This window comes from Calliphora vicina, chromosome 3 (assembly GCF_958450345.1).
Source record: "Calliphora vicina chromosome 3, idCalVici1.1, whole genome shotgun sequence".
Classification (NCBI taxonomy): domain Eukaryota; kingdom Metazoa; phylum Arthropoda; class Insecta; order Diptera; family Calliphoridae; genus Calliphora; species Calliphora vicina.
Window position 1 is genome coordinate 69,817,343 of NC_088782.1, and position 12,968 is coordinate 69,830,310.

Here is a 12,968-nt window from a genome sequence, read left to right on the forward strand (position 1 = left end):
AAATCGTCATCCAACATGGAATTGGTCCAGGTAAAAAAGTTCTAGTTCATCAACTCCGAATCATCCTCACTGCAGAAGCAAAAACAGCCATTATACTCAGGATGACTAAGATCGTTGATGGTTACTTTTTTTTTTGTTTGTTTTTATTCATTAATTCAAAAAATTACAATTTTCATTAATATGGTCTCAGCGCCTCTAGGGCATTGTTGAGACAACGTTGGCTACAATATACAAATTATTAATGCTTCAAAAACTGATTTAAAAAATTTAAAAAGAGATAATATTACATTAGAAAATTTAATAATTTATACTATATTATAATTAAGGATCAGATTAGGGTTCCTACGTGGGAAAAATTTCCCGGGAATATCTTTTCGGGAATTTCTTCATAAGTTTTCTTCTGAAAGTTACAATTTTCTGATTCGTTTCGATGACCAAATTCATTCATTTCATTCATTCTATTATATCCATAGATTTTTTCGGTTCTAGCAACAGATAGTCAGTTTACAAAGAAGTATTACCGTTGAAATAATCGAATTTTTTCACTCAACTCAAGCCACAGCAGAAAAATTTGGTTATTAAGAATGAATCTAATTAAAGTTTAAGCTCTTAAAGGAATTAAGATGCCTAACATTACAACTTTTAGGGATATTCAATGAATATTATTCATATTTAGAGAAAATAATAAAAATAATAGTAGTTCAAATTTGTTTATACTTCAATCAGATATGAAAAATGTCTCTGACTACGCATGTTTTATAGATTTAACATGGTCGAAATTCTTAAGTTTTTTAATTAAACAAAGAATTTATTGATATTATACTGATTAAAACTTCGACTGTTGCAATGCCGATAAAATGACACTATTTAATTAGAAACGTTTATAAAAGCTGGACCAACATTGTACAACCAAATATAGTTATTTTATACTTCTTTTAAAACCCTGGTACAATTATAAGTCAATTTATTGGAAAAAAATTTCTGGTTTTTGGTTAAATTTAGTGTTAAAAAATTACAGGGAATTCCCGGGAATGAAACGAATTTTTAATTTCCTCCCGGGAATGAAAAAAGTCCGGGAAATTAGGAACCCTAGTTCTGATGTTTAGCTGGATAATGGTTACAGCCGTTTGCCTTCAGGCATAGATCTCTTGATCGTTCCCGCTTTCGCTGAACCTTGACTTGAGAAAACCGGAAGCAGCACTTAGGGTATCTTGCTCCTCTTTGGTTCTTATGTGTACTCCTTCGATGTACATGGGCGTACATGAAAAGTGTCCGAGTTGGTGATCGTAATTGGTTCAGTGCTGACATTGAGCAAGAATTAAACATGGCAGCTCCATTTTTGCTTAGTCTTTGTCTATCTTGGTTTAACCTCGTTAACATGGCTTCGTACTTCTTGAAGTGGTAGTTATATTTGCACTTCAAGTGCTTCATTTACCTGTCATGGACGATGGATCTCTTGAGTCCAATTGTTCTGATATATAGGAGAGTACACTTGTAGGCTAGTCCGTTCATCTTGTTCATTATTTTTCCGTCTAAGGTCTGCCTTACAGGGTCAAGGAACTACACATTCAACGGCTCCTATGTTACCAAGAGTAGATCCTCCTCATCGGTCTCGTAAAGGTTTAAAACTTTAAAACCGTAATCCAAGTTTAATCCTCCCTGTCTTATTAGAAATATGTCTCGTTGGTTACCAAGAGTAGATCCTCCTCATCGGTCTCGTAAAGGTTTAACACTTTAAAACCGTAAAGGCTTCAACCGAAGCGGTTGTCGTCAGAGTCGTAATCCAAGTTTAATCTAACCTGTCTTATTAGAAATATGTCGGATCTGTCAACCTCTGTAGTATTATTGACTGCCATTTCCGAATTACTGAAACTATTAAATCAAAATCAATCAAGAAGTTGGTGGTTATTTATTTGGCATACAATTTAACGATTCAATTCCTTAAACCACCTTTTCAGTTCCACTAATAACTTGAGAAGGTAAAAAATTATTGTGAAAAAACAAACAGAAGTAATAAAAACAAAAGCTTTATATGCTCCCAAAAACAATACAAAAAAAAACATAATATGAACTGATTTTTGTTTTATAAAATAAAATTTGGCCACTAAAAAACTAAAACAAAAAACTTATACCAAAAAATATTAGCAATGAATGAATGAATGGATGGATGGATGGATGGTGGTACTCACTCGTAGAAAAGCCACCAACCAACAAACCCAGCAATCAAACCATATATGTATGAAACATTAGTTGTTTTTATGTTGTTACTCTCCTCATGTTGTATTTAGTACGAGTACGTACGAGTATTTACTTACTTCTTAGATTGCGCTACAATTTACCATTGCAGCATACAACATGTGTACCAAGTGCAACAACAATGAATTAAGCTGAAAAAGCTTTATTTTTTATGGAGATTTCTTTGGAAAACAACTATTCGTACAATTGGAATTGGCCATGTAATGAGTGTGTGGTTAAATCAACGGCATATCAGTTGATATTTTCAAGTCTAACAGGAAAGAAGCCTAAAATAATCAACACACTAGAAGGCCGCACACCAGCAACCTCCGTCAACTAATAAACCAAACGTTAGACAATTTCAAATAATTTGAAAAATTAACAAGGTATTTATTTATTTAGTTTTTTTTTTAACTGATCTATTACTGCACATACGAGTTTGAACATATTTATTGAAATTAGTTTTAATATACATGCTTAGTTCATAAATGGAAGAATCATTTATCAAATATCAATTTAAAAAATGTTAATATGTATTTTTTGTTTTGTTTTCCTAAAGTGTTAAAATCTTCATTATTATCTTCATTATCATCTATAACCCAGCATATAATGATGAGACATTTGTCGCAACAACGTTTCCTGATCACAATTTGTCTTTGCATTTGCATGATGGCTTATGCCGTCTTTGCCATAGAAGTTCAGGTAAGTTTGAGTATTGAAAGCAACTATTATTGTTTATCTCTATTAAAAAATGTTTAAACCAAATCGATCATTTAATAAATATGTGTTTAATTTAACACTTTATAAAACATTAATAATAATAATTTACATTCGCAGTCGCCTGCATGCAATTATAGTCATTATACTAATTTTTACTATTTCAAATACTTTTCGCTTTAACATTCACTTTTGACCTATAAACTATTATTGATTTATAAATTGTTTGTTTGACTTATATGGTTTTATAATTGTTAGTTTCGTATTGTTGTTGCTGTCTAATGTTTTAACTTTATTTTAATACATAATTGTTTTATTAAAGCCGTAAAATCTTTTTTGTACATACTCGTATTTATTTGAAAACTCCACTTTGAAAAGCTTTTAAAATTTAAACATGAAATCAGTTAATGTCTGGCTATGTTCGCCTTAACTCTCCGAACCGGTTCATTTGTTACATATTTTCAAATCAAATTTTGTTTTTTGTTGCATGGTCTTTTATGTATAATTGGGCTAAAAAAGTTGTTATACATTTTAATATTTTATTTTGCCAAATTAAAGCAAATACTGACTTACTAATCCAATTTTTGTGATTTAATTAAGTTTGTGGTTTTATTCAGGGTACTGGTATACCTGCATATATTGTTAAAATGACCAATGCTAAATTTATTCCGAGTCTAACTCGATTGTTTCTGTAATCATTTCTGAACTTTAGCTTAAAAGTTTAACCACAAGAAATGCTTTAAAAATCTGATCGAAAGAACAAAATTCCTTTTACTTCCGGATTTTATGGTGAAATTTTGGAATATTTGAGATTTTTAATAAATACATATACAACAAGTAAAAGAGCTATATTCGGCTTTGCCGAATCTTATATAGCCTTCACCAAACTATACTTCAAAATACAAATTTGAAATATTTTTAGGTAAACAAAACTTTTTTTGTTGTTTTTTTGATTTTTTTCCAATTTTTTTACTTTTAAAAATTTTTTTTATATTTTAAATTTTTTTTTAGTGAAAAAAAAATTCGGGTTAAAAAATATTTTTACCGATTTTGACCCATTGTAGGTCCAACTTACTATGGTCGTATATACGTCGTTGCAAAGATCTTTGAAATATCTATCATTAGATATCCATATTGTCTATAATGACTTAGTAATCCATATATAGGTCAAAAATCGAGGTTGTCCTGGTTTTTTCCTCATATCTCTGCCATTTGTGGACCGATTTTGCTGATTTTAAATAGGAAACTTCTCGAAAGCATGTCTGAATTATTGAAGATTTGGATCTCGGAGATATCTGGGGTCTTCAGATAATTGATTTCAACAGACAGACGTACATGGCTTAATCGACTCCGCTATCCAGAATATATGTACTTTATAGGTCTCACGAAGGTGAAGGCTATAAAAATATCCCGGTTTGCGTCGCAAATTAGGACCGAAGAAACGTGACGTAAGCCGCAAACGAATTTCAAAGGGAAAATCCCCTTTTTCTGTTTTCGCTTTGTACAAACCAGGAATGGCAAATGGAATTTAAAAATTGTACCATTCAGCATTTAAAATTCTACTTTATCGACATTAATTGTACCAAAACTAGGATTCCTAGACGGGATTTATTTTTGAAATTCCCTTGAAGTTTTTTCACTAATTCAAACAATCAGTTTATTATTATGAGCAACATGTGAAACAAATTTTAAATAGAAAAATAACAAAAAAGCCAAAATAGGAGAAAATGTTTATTTTTGAAAATATCTATAACTGCACTTTTAAGCAGTTTATTTCTTGATATTTTGGTAATTTTTAGAGAACAAAAAGTGAATGTATAAAACTTCATGATGAACAGCAATTCCAAAATTTATTTCAGTGTGAAATATATTTTCAAATTGTACCAAATAAGTCATTGGTGTACCATTGTACTTTTCAAGATCGAATTGTACCAAAAAAAAGTACAATTGTACCAACTTTGCCATCCCTGGTACAAACATTTGCATATTAACGACTCAAATCGAAGCACTAACGACGAAACGTCGAAGTGTTCCGAAACAATTTGTTTGCAGCTGTCTAAAATTCAGCTTCTCTTAACTAATGGGTCCGAATTACCGCATTCGATATCGACTAAAACGGATCGTAATTTTCTTATTCTAGATTATAGCATTCGATATCGTGCAAGAAATTTAGTACATTTGATCATAATTTCGATATTGAAATAAGTTTTCGATACTATAGCTGATTCGATCACGAATGCGGTGATTTGGTCCCTGGTTCAATATACTAATTCCAAGAGCTGTGCCAAGTTTAACACTGAATTTGTTAACTTGTGCACTGAATATAATTTATGGTACCGTGAAATAACTCCCAAATGAAATAACTCCCGACGAAAAAATTAAATAACACCCAACAAATTTTTCATACAACTTAGGACTTATTTCATTATGAAACAACTCCTAACGCATAGGGAGTTATTTCATAATTTTTTGTTGGGATTTATTTCATAATGCAATAACTGCCAATGAAATTTTTGTTGGGTTTTATTTCATTTTATTTTGGGAATTAGGAGTTATTTCATTTGCAAAAGCAGAACCCATAAATATCAAAAACTGGCTTCACTCAGAAAAGTTTTTTTTTCTCCTCTGGGGTGTATCAAAAACCGGCTTCGCTCAGAAAAGATTATTTTTACATCGTCGGCCTTTGTTAGGTTGCAACGATTTCTTAATATGGTGCAAAATGAAAATCGGCTTTCTGAAATATTATAAAACCTTTTTGCAATGAAAGAAATCTTTTCTGAGCGAAGCCATATTTTGATACACCCCGAAGGAGAAAACCTTAGCAATGCAAAACAAATTTTTTGAGTGAAGCCAGTTTTTGACACATCCCAGAGGAGTAAAACTTTGCGCTACGCTATAGGCCCGCAATGCAAAAAATGTTTGGTAAGCGAAAAATAATTTCACTTTTGTAGTTCCTTTTTTTAGATTACATAAATGAATTGCTTCGGGTTGGGAATTATTTAATTTCTATTGGGATTTATTTCATTGGGAGTTATTTCGCTTTTTTGGGACTAATATTTTTAAAATTATGAAATCGCCGATTATTGGGAGTAATTTCATTTTACCCTTGGTAGTTATTTCATTTTTCAAGTTTGGGAATTATTTCATTTTTGATGGGAATTATTTCATTGGAAGTTATTTCATTGGGAGTTATTTCACAGTACCATAATTTATTCCTAATTTTTACTTGTTTTCCCTTTTTGCGAAAACAAGTAAGAGAGCTATATTCGGCTGTGCCGAATCTTATATACCCTTCACCAAATTATACTTCAAAATAAAAATTTTAAATATTTAAACATTTTTCGATTTTTTTAAAATTTTTTTTTAATATTTAGCGAAAAAACGGGTTAAAATATATTTTTCCGATTTTGACCCATTGTAGGTCCAACTTACTATGGTCTTATGTACGTCGTTGCAAAGGTCTTTGAAATATTTATTATTAGATATCCATATTGTCTATATTAATGACTTAGTAATCCAGATATATGTCAAAAATCGGGGTTGTCCTGGTTTTTTCCTTATATCTCAGCCATTTGTGGACCGATTTTAAATAGCAACCGAGCCGAAAGAATTCCGGAGATATTGATGTATGAATCGTGAATGTAAGTTATTTGGGGACTTCAGAAAGTTGATTTCAACAGACAGACGGACATGGCTTAATCGACTCCGCTATATATAAGGATCCAGAATATACATATATACTTTATAGGGTCGGAAAATTATATTGTGGAAATTAAAAACGGAATGACATACTTTTATGTACCCTTCTCACGAAGGCGAAGGGTTTAAAAAAAACTTTTGGTAATACCCACGGAGTACAGCCAACTAACCGTATTCTCTAACGAATGAGTAGATGTATCTATGATTTATCCTCGTCAGCTCTTCGAAACATGAAAGGAAAGGGTCGCCCAAATTATGATCCCTCATAGTGGTCAAGGCGGACAATTGTCGTTAAATCAGTCTCATAGTGTTCTTATGATACAGTAATAGTTGATAACATTCGCCTTACTTGCTCATAAAACAATCCAGTAAGTAAATTCGTTCTAGCAGAATCAGCTACGCGCTATATCGGCCTTGCAACAGCACAGGTGTTTACACCGGACCACCTAATCTGCTCAAACCCAAACAGTTTCAGCTGGACTATCATTTCATAGCATGGATAATTAATTAACTCCAGCAGTTACCATGACCAAATCCCATATTAAGTAGTGTTATCTTAGAATGTCTCGATATCTCATTAAGGGACACCCGTTCGGTACTATCAGAATACATCTTTGATAACCAGCCTTTTTGGTGATTCTTCTTCCTCCGTCTGAGAGCGATTTCGCTTCGACCTTCGTCTGCTGCCTTACATGTGCTGGGTACGGAATCCATAAACTTTTGGTACTCATCTACTACAGTTCATGGGGGGCACCGCTGGCAGCATTCTTATCAATTTAGCTAAGAATGAATATCGCCTTGGCGTATCTGGACTTTAGGATGTTGTTGTTGTTGTAGCAGCATGAACAATTTACAATAATCAATCTGGATGTTCTGGTGGTTCTGCATGTTGTTCAAGTCCAAGAAATTGAGCTACTTCAACAGGATGAGTCCATAAATCCATAGGACGTAGTGAAGTAGGGTTGGCTGAACAGTTAAATATGTGGAGGGTGTCATGAGGACCCTGACCACATGCTGGGCATAAGTTAAGGACGGCACGGTCTATGCGGGACCAAAAGCCATTAAGCCTGTTGCTCCATCCTGATCTAAGTTGTGCCAGAACGACTCTTTTTCCACGCGGCAGAACCTTCTCGGCGTCTGCTATCGGTGGTAGGCGACATCCAAGTACGACATTCATACGGTATCCTGCTACCGCGGAATTGGTGGCGTCTCTGTGAATGTCGTTCAAAGCTGTCATATACGAGCGGCGATCAAATGGATCCTGCACATACCTCTGTATGTTCTCCTCGTATTTCCGAAGGTCCTGTCTGACATGCCTCGGGGGAGATTCCAACTGTGTGATGATGAAGTTTGGATGACTCCTCCGATGCCATCCCAGAAGGAACTATTGCGTCAACATGACGTTGTGTTCCTTGACCTGTAGAACCTTGGTTTCCTCGTGAAGGTGGTGTTAGGAGGTTATTTGAAGGCAGCCTGTGACGGTCCTTAAGGCTGCGTTTTGACAGCTTTGAATATTTCTCCACTGGGTATCACTCAACGAAGGCGACCACACTGGAGCAGCATAGTTGACCACTGTCCGGCCAATCGTCTTGTAGGTAGCAAGCAAGGTTTCTTTGTCCATACCCCAAGTACTGCCGGCTAGTGCTTTGAGGACCTTGTTCCTATTTCGCAGTTTATGCGTGATTGCAGTGGCGTGTGCTGAGGAGGTAAAAAGGCTATCAAAAGTGACACCCAAGATTTTCGGGTGGTTCACTGTCGGAATTTGTACGCCGTCGAACATGATGCCTAAATTCAGTTTTACCTCCTTCGTCCAGGTGGTGAAGAGTGTTGCTGATGACTTCGTTGGTAATAACTGCAGGTTACGTGCAGTGAAGAAATTGTGGATTTCATTGAGATAACCATTTACCATACCGCAAAGCTCATCAACGTTGTGACCTGTTGCCAATATAGTGCAGTCGTCCGCATATGAGATTATCTCTACGCCCTGTGGGGGCACTGGGAGTTTAGAGAGGTAGAAGTTAAACAGGAGCGGCGACAGGACCCCGCCCTGAGGGACTCCTTGTTTAACTCTACGGGGTTTTGAGCATTTGTCTCTAAACTCCACGAACGACTGCCTGCCACTCAGATAGTTCACTATCCATCTCTTCGTGTTGTTGGGCATTGTGGACTGCAGGATGTCCTCGAAGAGTGTGGCGTGACTGACAGTGTCGAAGGCTTTCGACAGGTCAAGTGCCACTAGGATAGTCCGTTCACAAGGCCTCTGCTGGTTTAAGCCCTGTGAGATCTGAGTGACTATGGCGGATAATGCTGTGGTGGTACTGTGCATTTTACGGAATCCATGCTGGTGACGGGTCAGCTGGGGGAGGAGAAGAGCTTCGAGTGTCTTCGCTACAGGTGACACGAGGGAAATCGGCCTGTACGATTGTCCCTCACTCGCGATTTTCCCAGGTTTTAGCAATGGGATCACTCGACCCATTTTCCAGACATCGGGTATAGTTAAGCTCCTCACTGACAGATTAAAAACCATTGTCAGGTACTCGACTCCCCGCTCGCCTAGGTTTTTTAGCATCAGCATGGATATCCCATCAGGTCCAATTGCCTTTGAAGGCTTAGCTGTGTTGATGGCTTCTGCAACTTCAGTTGGCGTGTAAAGTTGTGGTGTGTCCGAGACTGGAAGATCGTGTAGTATGCGGACAATACTTTGTCAGCAAAAAGCTCGCGCGCACCGTTTAGGGTCGGATATGGTGGTATCTGCAAACTTAATCGCGACCCTATCATCCTTCTTAGTCGGATTGGAGAGAGACCGAACTGTGGACCACAACTTGCCAACTCCAGAACTTATGTTGCAGTTCTACAAATGATCCAACCATTTGTTTCGCTTGTCCTCATTTACCAACCTGCTGATATCGCGGTTCAGCTGGGCGATCCTAGGGTCGTCAGGGTTGGTATTTCGGATGTCATCACGCTCATCTGCGAATCCCGCTGCTTCTGCTACCCAACCTGGTAGCCATCCTTAGCACTATTTGTAATTTTCTGTCTGCTTCCATTTAGTTTCCGGGAAATAAAGTTATCAGTATTATACCTCCTTCTGCAGAGTACTAGTTTCGTCTTCGAGCAGTTCACAATAAGTCTACAGGAAACCCTCCTATCAATCATTGTACTTAAATATAAGATATTGTTACGTTTTAACCTTTTTCAAAACGTTGGTTTATTTTCTTTAAATAAACCTCTGCCACTATTTATAACACTGCCATCTGCACTCTAAATTGTTCTTTAACTGTCAAAGCTCGTATTTTCGAAGCCTAGAGCATATGCCATCTCTGGTGATTTTTCTACAATGTTCATTAAGATCAATGATCAACTCAAAGCTTTTATTTAATGTTAATAATGCCCACAGATATGTTACAGTTTGAGAGGCACTGCTTTCAAATAGCATTATGCAACTTTAAATCAGTTGCATAACTGTCAGATTTGACTGTTTCATCTGTATGTGTTAAGATTTGGATTTAGTCCTTCGAATGGTACGATGCCTAAATGATCTTTTGTACGCGATATCATTAGATATTCCCGGTCATCTAGTATTGTATTTGAGTCGAAATTACCACAGAATTCATATAATAATGAAACAAAATCTTAAATTAAACATGCAGACTCATATGGAGATTCATTCTTTAAGATATTTGGAAATTATTTCATTTAATTTCAATTTTATGTAATGATAAAGTCGGCTTATCTCAGGGGTATGTCGAACACCGGCTTTGCCTTAAATACATTTTTTATTTAGCCGGCCTTTAGAGATGGAATAGAAACAAGAAGTCCGAAATATATTAAATTATTAGTATTTTATTTTTATTTAATTATAACTTGTATGTTATTGGAATTTATTTACTAAAATACTTATTTCATTTGTTTGCTCCTTTTTCATTGGAAGTTTTCCTCTATTTCTCCAAAATCGGTCTTAATTGTCAGGTTGTCACCGGAGTCATCTTTTAATAAATAACATTAATGTTTACTAATACTAAAATTAGACAGAAACAGTAATGTATCTAAGCAGTAATGTATCCACGGAAATTCAATGATACACATTTACTGATCAACCATTAGAAATATAAAACTAAATATTACACATTGTATTGATTAAAATAAAAATGTTTTGTAAATATCAAAAGTTGTATGTATGAATATGTAGATAGATGAATGTACTTAAGTTTTGAAAGTAAAAAATCATAAAATCAGTCATGCAGCGAAAATGTATTAATCGTTACAGCAAATTTTAAGTAAATTACAATTGTAATGCCTGAGTAACATGAATGTAAAAATCAACAAGAGGTTTATTGAAATTTCTCTTAATTCCTGTATAAAACGACCGAAGCAAGGTATTCGAATTCGCATCTTATAAAAAAGTAAAAATTGTGAGATTTGATCTTAGGAAGAGAGTTATCCAAATATCATGTATTTTGTTGTTGCAAGTGTTAGGTTTTAGACAATTACTTCTCTTCTCTATGTTACCCTACACAGAGAAAACAGATTCGTGATAGCAACCGAATTTGTTTCCAATCGAATGATTCGGTTGTACACATAGAATTTTTCAGTTCTAACAACAAAAAGTCAGTTGATAAAGAAGAATTTCAGTTGAGGCAACCAAACTTTAGTTACCCCTTCCAAAATATGGTAGCCACAACTGTAAAATTCGGTCACTAAGATAGTATCATTCGATTGGCAACAAATTCGGTTGCTATCACGAATCTGTTTTCTCTGTGTATGGTTTATTTTCAAAATGTCACACTTTCCAAAGGTTGCCAAGGACGAATGTACATATAAATAGTAAATCTCGTACATAATTTAAAAAAAACACCTTATTTTCTTTTAAGACGTTTGGTCACCTGTTCCATCCACCAACAGAGGAACATCATCATCACAAGGAGGAAAAGCAAGATTTGAGTAAAATTCCCGGTGTACCCGGCGTAGACTATCCCATCTACCACGAAGTGCCACACACTTCATTCTCCTGTGCTCATGTGCCAGCCACACCTGGAATGTATGCAAATGTAGAGACCGGATGTCAGGGCTATCATGTCTGTCATGATGGACGTGAAGGTCACCAAGGTGCTTCGTTCTTATGTACCAATGGCACAATTTTCAATCAAAAGGAATTCGCTTGCGACTGGTGGTACAATGTGAAGTGTGAAGAAGCTGTTAATTATTATCAGTAAGTAAAAGAATATACAACAGAATACATTAAAGTTTATATTATTTATAACGGAAATATTTTCTTTAGTTTGAATGCTGATCCTGAACACAATCCTTACACTCCCAAAAAGAAGATTGTAGAGGAACAACACTTGGATCACCATGCTGATGCTCATGGTTTCTTAATTCATGCCTAAATATTGTTGAAATTGAAAAAAAAAAAAAACTTAATAGATTGTGTCGTTTATGTTCATGTTATGAAATCATTAATATTTAAATCATTTCATCATTTTGTATTTTTTGTAAATATGTAAAAAGAGTGGTAATAAAAAAAAGTAGTTATGTTCTTAAGTAATTCTTTTAACAAAATGATTATGCATTACTTTAAAGTGCTGCATACAAACGAAATAGTTTTAAGCATAGAGAAATACACATAGATCGGAAACTCTCCTGTCTAAGACCTAACTCAGTTGTCTAAAACCTATGTGCTGAATATGTATTAGTAAACAAGTCTATGTGAAAACAAGAACAACACTGGAATCTGACAAAGCTACCTTCATGGCATAATTTTGAGTCCGTATTTTGCGATCTACAATTTCCCAATTTCTATGGGATTGAGATCTAACAACACTGTCCAACAGCATTTTTGGAACAGAATAGCGACCCTATAATTCTGAAAGAGCATGTTGAGTAGATCATTTTTGTAGAATAAACTTATAGTCCACCTGGTCTGATTTTGTTTTTACAGTGGGTCAAAGTTTTCAATTTTTGATCGAAGGGAGCAGTATACTAACTGAAAAAAATGTTGTAAGTTAATGTCTAAGAGATTTCTTATTGTCAGAGTTATATTGTGGAATGTTATGGGGATTATTTTTTTTGGAAGATTTTAACCATCTAGCTCCTCTCCTTAGGAGTCAATTGGACCCTTTTTTCGAGAAATTTCCGGAAAATTTCAGTGGGGGTCACCAAAAATAGCAAAGATGAAAATAAAGCTCTTTACGCGTAATTAGCAAACTTACACGCCACCTTGGGTCTCACATTTTTAAAAAATTCACCAAAAATCTATTTATGATCCGAATGAGCTATTTATAAAAAATATAAATAGCTCTAGAGAAGATCTACAAAAA